The sequence below is a fragment of the Nematolebias whitei genome, chromosome 19, assembly GCF_014905685.2.
Source record: "Nematolebias whitei isolate Nwh7 chromosome 19, NemWhi1, whole genome shotgun sequence".
Classification (NCBI taxonomy): domain Eukaryota; kingdom Metazoa; phylum Chordata; class Actinopteri; order Cyprinodontiformes; family Rivulidae; genus Nematolebias; species Nematolebias whitei.
In genome coordinates, this window is record NC_056516.1 from 18,878,039 (window position 1) to 18,887,622 (window position 9,584).

The window sequence follows — 9,584 nt, forward strand, 5'->3', positions numbered from 1 at the left end:
GATGGATGGATGGATGGATGGATGGATGGATAGATGGATGGATGGATGGATGGATGGATGGATGGATGGATGGATGGATGGATGGATGGATGGATGGATGGATGGAAGGAAGGAAGGAAGGAAGGAAGGAAGGAAGGAAGGAAGGAAGGAAGGAAGGAGGGAAGGAAGGAAGGAAGGAAGGAAGGAAGGAAGGAAGGAAGGAAGGAAGGAAGGATACACTTACATGTAGGCTGTAGCTAGCCCATTTGCCACCAGTAGCTTTTAGCTTTGAATTAGTGTTTGCTATTGTTTTGTTACCAATATGTTATTTTAGGTAGCATTTCACTCTTAAAATGATGGATTATTATTATTATTATTATTATTATTATTATTATTATTATTATTATTATTATAAACCTTTTGGCTAGCATTTTGCTACTTTATGTTTTAGTTAACACTGCCTCTCAAACAATGATCACTGGAGATCGGTACCCGCTCCACCCCCACCCAAAAAGGAAAAAATATGCAAAGAAAATGGATGGATAGTTAGCAATTTGCTACTTTTAGCTTTTAACTAGTGTAGGGTTTTCCTACCTTTAGCACTGAGCTAGTAGTTTTTCTTATTAGCTTTTAACAAGTTCTCTACTTTTCCAGCTCTACCAAAGTTGTTTCATCTTCTTCAGCAAATTTCTTCGTTCACCCCTCAGAATTTCACAAAGCATTTTCACAGAAAATGAAACTTTTCTAGTTTACGATGTCTGTTAATCAAACATTTAAGGGTGAATTTCTATTGGCAGCATTGTTGCCTAACAGCAATGAATAAAGCTTCATCATCTGTAAAGTGAAGATCTAAATTAATACATAATGTAAATTAGAGTAAGTTGATTTAAATATTTAGAAATAATTTATTCAAATTATCTTTACAAGTAGAGACTGACTGTGAACATGTATGGTAGCAAAACTGTCTATTATTTTAAGGTTTTTATCGACACTGCTTTTGGTTCAAATGGGAATAGTTATAATCGGATGTGTATTTTTATTGTATTGGAAGTTGCTTCTTTTGATTTATTTGATATAATCTCATGAAACAAATGTCTAAGCTGTTATTGAATGTATACAATTTGAGCATATGTAACAATTATGACTACCTTAACTGACACAGCATAGTTTACCTGTAGGATAATTTAAATCTCCTTAAAGAGTTATCTAAAAGTTTAAATCATATTTATCTGATAGATTCCAGTTTGTAAATGTAAATAATAAATCTTCTTCATACACCAAAGTTAGCCATGGAGTTCCTCAGGGCTCAGTGCTTGGGCCAATACTCTTTACTTTATATATGCTTCCATTAGGTAAAGTTATTAAACATCCATCCATCCATCCATTATCTTTACCCGCTTATTCCATTTTGGGTCACGGGGGTCGCTGGTGCCCATGTCCAGCGATCACTGTGCGAGGGGCGGGGTACACCCTGGACGGGTCGCAAGTCCATCACAGGGCCACATTGAGACAAACAACCATTAACTCTTTCATTCACACCTAGGGACAATTTAGAGTTACCAATCAGCCTAACATGCAGGTTTTTGGTCTGTGGGAGGAAACCGGAGAACCCGGAGAAAACCCACGCATGCACGGAGAGAACATGCAAACTCCACCCAGAAAGGCCCCTGGACCGGGGTTTGAACCAAGGACCTGCTCACTGAGAGGCAGCAGCTCTACCAGTTGCGCCACCGTGCTGCCCGTTATTAAACAGCATGGGATAAATTTTTATTGCTATGCTGATGACACACAATTATAGTTGTCCATTAAACCCAATGTATCCAGTCAGCTACTTTGACTACAAGCATGTCTTAAAGACATCAAAACCTGGATGACCCTTAATTTTCTCCTGTTGAACACAAACAAGACTGAGGTTTTGGTTTTTGGACCTGAGCATCTTAGGAATGAATTTTTCAGTCTTTCTCCCTCCTTGGAAGACATTAATCTGTCCTCCAGCTCTAATCTTAAAAATCTTGGTGTTATTTTTGATCAGGACATGTCTTTTATCCCCCACATTAAAAACGTTACTAGAACTGCCTTCTTCCACCTGCGTAATATCACTAAAATTAGAAACATCTTATCTAAAAATGATGCAGAAAAACTGGTCAATGCATTTGTCACGTCTAGACTGGACTATTGCAATGGTTTATTATCTGGGAGTCCAAATACTTCCTTAAAACGTCTTCAGTTGATCCAAAATGCTGCTGCCAGAGTCTTAACTGGAGTTAGTGGGAGAGATCATATTTCTCCAGTTTTAGCTTTTTTCCATTGGCTTCCTGCAAAATCCAGAAATGAATTAAAAATCTTACTTCTAACCTACAAAGCTATCAACAACCTAGCTCCATCTTATATTACAGATCTTATTGTTCCATATTTTCCTAACAGAGCACTTTGCTCTCAGGCTGCAGGTTTACTTGTGGTTCCTAGAATTTACAAAAACAGAATGGGAGGAAGATCCTTCGGTTATCAGGCTCCTCTCTTGTGGAACCAACTTCCAATCTCTATCCATGAGGCTGACACATTATCCAGTTTTAAAACTAGGCTTAAGACTTTCTTTTTTGCTAAATCCTATAGGAAGAAACCTCCAGCAGAACCAGGCTCAGGACAAGCGGCCATCTGCTTTGACCGGCTGGTTGAGAGGACAGGAAGGAGAGACAGACGAACACAGAATGGTAGGTCCAGGTATAAGTCCAGGTGTATCTGAAAGACAAAAACACACGTTAAGGATAGAAAAAAAATATTACAAATACAAAACAGGTTGAGCAGAGTAAGTAAAGACAGTAGCAGAGTGAAAATTGTGGTCAGTTTGTCCTCCAGCAGTCTAAGCCTATAGCAGCATAACTAAGGGACAGCTCAGGAAACCCAAGCTGACTCTAACTTTTAAAAGGGAGTTTTTCCTTTCCACTGTTGCCTCTGTGCTTGCTCAGGATGGGAGACTGCAACGAAGCCAAGATTCAACTTGTCTGCTGGATTCCTTAGATAGAGAACTTTACTAATTGGCTTTTGTGTATGTGAATGTTCCTGTAAAGTGCCCTGAGACAACTTTGTTGTGATTTGGCGTTATATAAACAAACTGAATTGAATTGAATTAAATAAGTTATTGTTTTACAATTGATGCTTCCTTTGCGTGTCAGGTTGCAATAAAACATTAAATAAAAGCGCCTTCAGTGTCTTTAATAAACCTGAGGTGTCATAGAAATTACATGGATAAATGTGTGCTGGGAGGAACTGAGCATTTAGAGACATATCAAACAACTCATAAACCAGAAGTGTACTGAGGAGATATTCTTCTGTCCATGTTTTAAAAAGGTGTATTTATTCTTTAGTCTATTATTATAATTATTTGAACAGGGCACACTGTGTAATGTCTTAAACATGTGTTTTAAGATGTTGCCAGTTGTGTGATGTGTAGCTATGTTGTACATATGTGTGTGTGTGTGCGTGGCTCTCAGAGGAAACAAAATGTCCTCACACTGGTCAACTGGACCTGGCTGGTTTCTGTTGGACTTGTTAATCAAGCGTTAAAAACGATCTGTAATAAACCAGCAGCCTGAACTGCAATAAACAACCCGAAGACCCAAGAATGTACTATTCCCTACTAATCATGTGGGACACGCTGAGGCAAAAACAAAACATGAAATACACACTAGTGTACAGGTGTAAGAACTGTTACAAACACACACACACACACACACACACACACAAACAGATTGACTTTACCAAAGTGCTCACCCTTCACAGCAGAAATCCACTGATCTCATCAGCCTAACACAGATGTTCTATCTTACACTAACACACACCCCTATTACACACACAGTATACTGGACATGTACCAGTGACGCAGTGAACAACAGTGTTGCGTAAATCAGAAGTGGTTGCATGTGTTGGTGATGCAAGTGACATGAGAGACACACACAGAGCCTGGGGTGCGTGACATCATCTGAAATGAGGTCAGTAGGTGGCGTGGTCAACAGTTTGTTTTGCTTTATTGTTTACTTTTGATTTGGATGAAGCAAAACACACACTGGGTGCAGAGGTCTGCTATAAAGGTGTAAGAGCAAAACGTATACTGCATTAAATAGTCTAATGATTATACAACCAGACTTCATCCATTCATTATCTTTACTCGCGTCTTCCTTTTTGGGTTACAGGGGTCACTGGTGCACATGTCCAGCAGTCACTGTGTGAGAGGTTGGGGACACCCTGGACAGGTCGCAAGTCCATCAATGTGATTCGGCTTTTAGTAGCTGAAGCAAATTGTGTTGCTTCTACTAAACTTGCTTATTTGAACAAACTATAGAAGCCTCAAACATGCTCCATACTGAAGTAGCTGGAGTAACTTAAAACAGATACATGCAAATTGATACTTGTTTTTTTTTTTTGTTAAGTTGACCCATTATATTTATTTCTTAGAGTGTACATGAGATGGAATGAAATTATGTACACAGGGTCCCAGTTATATCCAACAATAGCAAAAAAATGTAAGTGTAAAAAGAAACACTAAGTAAGGATCTGAGATATAAACTAAGATACGCTAAACAAACGCAAAACGGTACGCTAAAAGATATAAGATACAAGTTAAACACTAATAATGTTAAATAATACGGCGTAACAACAGCAGCACAAACATGAGTCTATAGACTTTCATATGACCATATATGGTGAGCAGATGGGTATGAATGAATACAGCATCATGAGATAATCAGCAGCACATATCACCAATCAAATTAGCATTACAGTGATTTTTTTTCTTACAGTGTACCACGTGATGAAATGACAATAAACCTACTTCAACTTGAACTTGAACTTGAAGAACTCCCATGATCTGTTGTGTGTTCGAGACGACTCTCAGGCAGCTACTACCACACTAAACTTTTGCTGAATATTGGTAATACTGACTGAGGCAAAGCCATTTTTGTGCTGGCTAAGTTCAGTTTGGTGTGGTCTTGAATCAGGTTGTTCAAAAATTACTTTCTGAAAATCCTTCCGCTGCTTTTTAACATATTTTGTTTGCTAAAACAACAGAAAAACAAACATGCAAAAGTATCACCAACCTTTGGCAGTTTGGCAGTTTAGGTGATAGCTGACCGTTCTTAGCTCAAGTTAGACACCTGGCATCTTTTCTCAGCTGAATGTTGCATCAAAAGATCCAATTTGGATGATTTTTGTTGCCCATTCATCTTCAAAATCAAAGATGACTTAAAAGTTTACACTGACAACTTAATTTTCTCAGATTCCCAATTGCAACTGTTGGTGCAAAGACCTCATATGGCCTTAAGTTAAATTTGTATAAACAAAAGGATTGAAGCTAAATATTCAAAAAAGGAGCAATTATTTTAGACTATTGCACAATATGAATATACTTTAGTTATTTTCTTCAGGAATCTGCACAAATCTCATGGCTGCTGAGCCAATTGTTGAATACAACCAAAGTGAGGTTGAGATCAGTGTTAATTTGACCTTTGACCTGAATGCCATGTTTTTACATTGTGTGAAACCAGCATCTGATGAGACAGCTCACTCATGCTAACAGACTGGCCGCTAAAAGCCCACTGCTGGGAGGTGAAGGTGCCACACGGTAACAACCATGTGTAGCCCAGAGTTATGGAGGTTGTTGTAATCTCAGAAGCATTGTCTGCTCCCAGGCACAGACTTCCTGGCTGCCGACACAGATTTCTGAGCATGACTGTGCACTCTTCATGTACACGTGGTGTAAAAAAAAAAAAAAAAACAGCCCTTATCTTCCCCTGAAAACAAAATTCACTGATTCACATCCACATGGGGAAGAGCCCAAAACACAGAATGACATCACCACAACTTCCTGTTTCTTGCAGTTGCTATAAAACTGGCTATTTGCATGTGCTGGATGATTGGTGGATGATGAGTCAGCGGGGTTTGGGCTCTTTTCGCAGTCCAACCACAACAAAAACCATAACCCTGAGTTCAGCTTGGCTCGGATGGAGTGCCGGAAAACCTGACCAAATATGGCAGAGAGATTATTTAGTGTTTTTTGCTCATAATAAAGATGAAATCCTCCTTTTTGGTTTGGTACTGCAATAGAAAGGGTTAGCATTCCTTAAAGGAAATCATATCACCCATCATCTTTCATGCCAGAGTTTTATAATCAAGATAACTTTATGTTGAGAAATGACAGAGTTGTAGCTGCTTTGATAAAACCTTGAAAATAAGTTTGCACAATGTCATACAATATGCTATATATGCACCACACCACATTTTTACTTAATATCGGTAAAACTGATCGAGTGCTATGTGCTAGGTTTGCACTGGCTAATGCTCATTACCTACGGTGGCCATTTTGAATTGGATTGACGCCAGAAATGAATCAGTTCTATCTCTTGTGCCGGTCCCAAGCCCGGATAAATGATGAGAGTTGTGTCAGGAAGAGCATCTGACGTTTAGTTAGTCGAAGACCATGAGGAGGGAAACATGTCAGGAGACAGAGGGAGAAAAGGAAAGTCAAGAATGTAGAACTGAGGGTTGCAACTCTAAATGTGGAGACAATGACAGGCAAAGGTAAAGACCTGGCTGACATGATGCAGAGAAGGAAGATAGATGTTTTATGTGTCCAAGAGACCAAGTGGAAGGGCAGCAAGACTCGCAGCATTGGAGCAGGGTTCAAACTGTTTTACCAAGGTGTGGATAAAAAGAGAAATGGAGTAGGGGTGGTTCTGAAGGAGGAATTGGTAAAAAATGTAGTAGAGGTGAAAAGAGTGTCAGATAGGGTGATGTGTCTGAAGGTAGAAGTAGAAGGTCTGATGCTAAATGTTGTCAGTGGTTACACTCCATAGGTTGGATGTGATGTGGAAGAGAAATATACATTTTGGAAGGATCTGGATGAAGTGAAAGAGAGTATTCCCAGGGAGGAGAGAGTGGCGATCAGAGCAGACCTGATTGGACATGTTGGGGAAGGAAACAGAGGGGATGAGGAAGTGATGGGTAGGTTTGGTGTCAAGGAAAAAAACAGGAAGAACAGATGGTGATAGATTTTGCCTAGAGAATGGAAATGGTTGTAATCAACACCTATTTCCAAAAGAGAGAGAAACATAGATTGACTTATAAGTGGAGAGGAAGGAGTTCGCAGGTCAATTACATCATGTGTAGAAGAGGAAACCTGAGGGAGATTGGGGAATGTAAGGTTGTGGCAGGGGAGAGCATGGTCAGACAACATCAGATGGTTGTGTGTAGAATGGATGTTGTTGTGAAGAAGAGAAAAAGAGTAAAATCAGAGAAGAAGACCAAATGGTGGAAGCTGAAGAAGGAAAAATGTTGTGAGAAATTCAGAGAGGAGCTGTTAAAGGCCCTGGGTGGTAAGAAAGAGATTCCAAATGACTGGGCTACTACAGCAACAGCAATTAGAGAGACAGGTAGGAAAGTGGGCAGCACTGTGGCACACGTGGTAGAGCTGCTGCCTCTCAGCGAGCAGGTCCCAAGCTCAAATCCCGGTCCGGGGGCCTTTCTGGGTGGAGTTTGCATATTCTCTTTGAGCATGTGTGGGTTTTCTCTGGGTATTCCGGTTTCCTCCCACAGACCAAAAACATGCATGTTAGTCTGACTGGTAACTAAATTGTCACTAGGTGTGAGTGAGAGAGTGAATGGTTGTTTGTCTTATTTGTCTCTATTTGTTCCTGTGATGGACTAGTGACCTGTCCAGGGTGTACCCCGCCCCTTGCACAGTGATTGCTGGACATGGGCACCAGTGACCACCGTGACCCAAAATGGAAGAAGCGGGTAAAATATAATGGCTGGATGGATGGGTAGGAAAGTACTTGGTGTGTCATCTGGACAGAGGATGGACAATAAGGAAACCTGGTGGTAGAATAGTGAAGTGCAGGATGCTATTCAAAGAAAGAGGTTATCCAAGCAAAAATATGACAGTGAGAGAACTGAAGAGAGGAGACAGGAATACAAGAAGATGCAACATAGAGCAAAGAGGGAGGTAGCTCAGGCAAAGTGGATGGCGTATGATGAGTTGTATGGGAGGCTGGACACTAAAGAGGGTGAGAAGGACTTGTACTGATCGGCAAGATAGAGGGATCAGGCTGGAAAGGATGTGCAGCAGGTTAGGCTTGTTAAATATAGGAATGGTAATGTTCTATCAAGTGAGGAGAGTGTGATGAGAAGATGGAAGGAGTACTTTGAGGAGCTAATGAATGAAGAGAATGAAAGAGAAAAAAGAGTAGAGGTCATAGAAACTGTGGACCAGGAAGTGGGAATGATTAGTGAAGGTGAAGTCCAGAAAGCTCTGAAAAGAATGAAGATAGGGAAGGCAGTAGGACCTGATGACATACCAGCGGAGGTTTGGAAATGTCTTGGAGAGATAGAAGTGAGGTTTTTGACTCAAATATTCAATGGCGTATTTGAGAGTGAGAAAATGCCTGAGGACTGGAGAAGATGTGTGCTGGTGCCCATTTTTAAGATCAAGGGTGATGTACAGAGTTGTAGCAACTACAGGGAATTAAGTTGACGAGCCACACGATGAAGATCTGGGAGGGAGTTGTGGAAGCTAGACTTAGATGAGAGGTAACTGTGAGCAGCAGTATGGTTTCATGCCAAGAAAGAGCACCACATACGCCATCTTTGCTTTGAGAATGCTGATGGAGAAGTACAGAGAGGATCAGAAAGAACTCCACTCTGACTGAAAAATGTTGGAACTCCAATGTGTCTTTGTGGATTTAGAAAAAGCATATGACAGGGTGCCTAGGGAGGAGGTTTGGTATTGCATGAGGAAATCTGTAGTGGCAGAGAAGTATGTTAGACTGGTACAGGCAGGGCTTAATTTGAGCCAGCTCTGAGCCCCTTCTTGTTTGCTCTAGTGATGGACCAACTAACAGATGAGGTCAGGCAGAAATCCCCATGGACTATGATGTTTGCAGATGACATTGTGATCTGTGGTGAGAACAGGGAACAGGTGGAAGAGAACTTGGAGAGGTGGAGGTATGTACTTGAAAGAAGAGGAATGAAAGTCAGACGTAGTAAGACAGAGTACATGTGTGTGAATGAGAGGGAGGCCGGTGCAACAGTGAGGCTACAAGGAGCAGAGGTCACAAAGGTGCAGAACTTCAAGTACTTGGAGTCCACTGCAGGAAAATGTGCAGTGTGGTCAAGAGGTGAAAAAAAGAGTCCAGGTAGGATGGAGTGGATGGAGCAAAGTTTCAGGAGTGATTTGCGACAAAAGGGTGTCAGCAAAGGTCAAAGGAAACATTTACAAGACAGTGGTGAGACCAGCTGTGTTGTATGGTCTGGAGACAGAGGCATTGACAAAAAGACAGGAGAAAAAAACGGGAAATAGCAGAAATGAAGATGTTGAGGTTCTCCTTATAGTGACAAGGATGGATAAGATTAGGAATGAGATCATCAGAGGTACAGCACAGGTTGAACAATTGAAAGATAAAGTTAGAGAGGCCAGACTGAGATGGTTTGGACATGTCCAGAGGAGGGACAGTGGGTATATTGGTAGAAGGATGTTAGAAATGCAGCTGCCAGGAAAAAGACAAAGAGTAAGGCCAAAGAGGAGATATATGGATGCAGTTAGAGAGGACATGGAG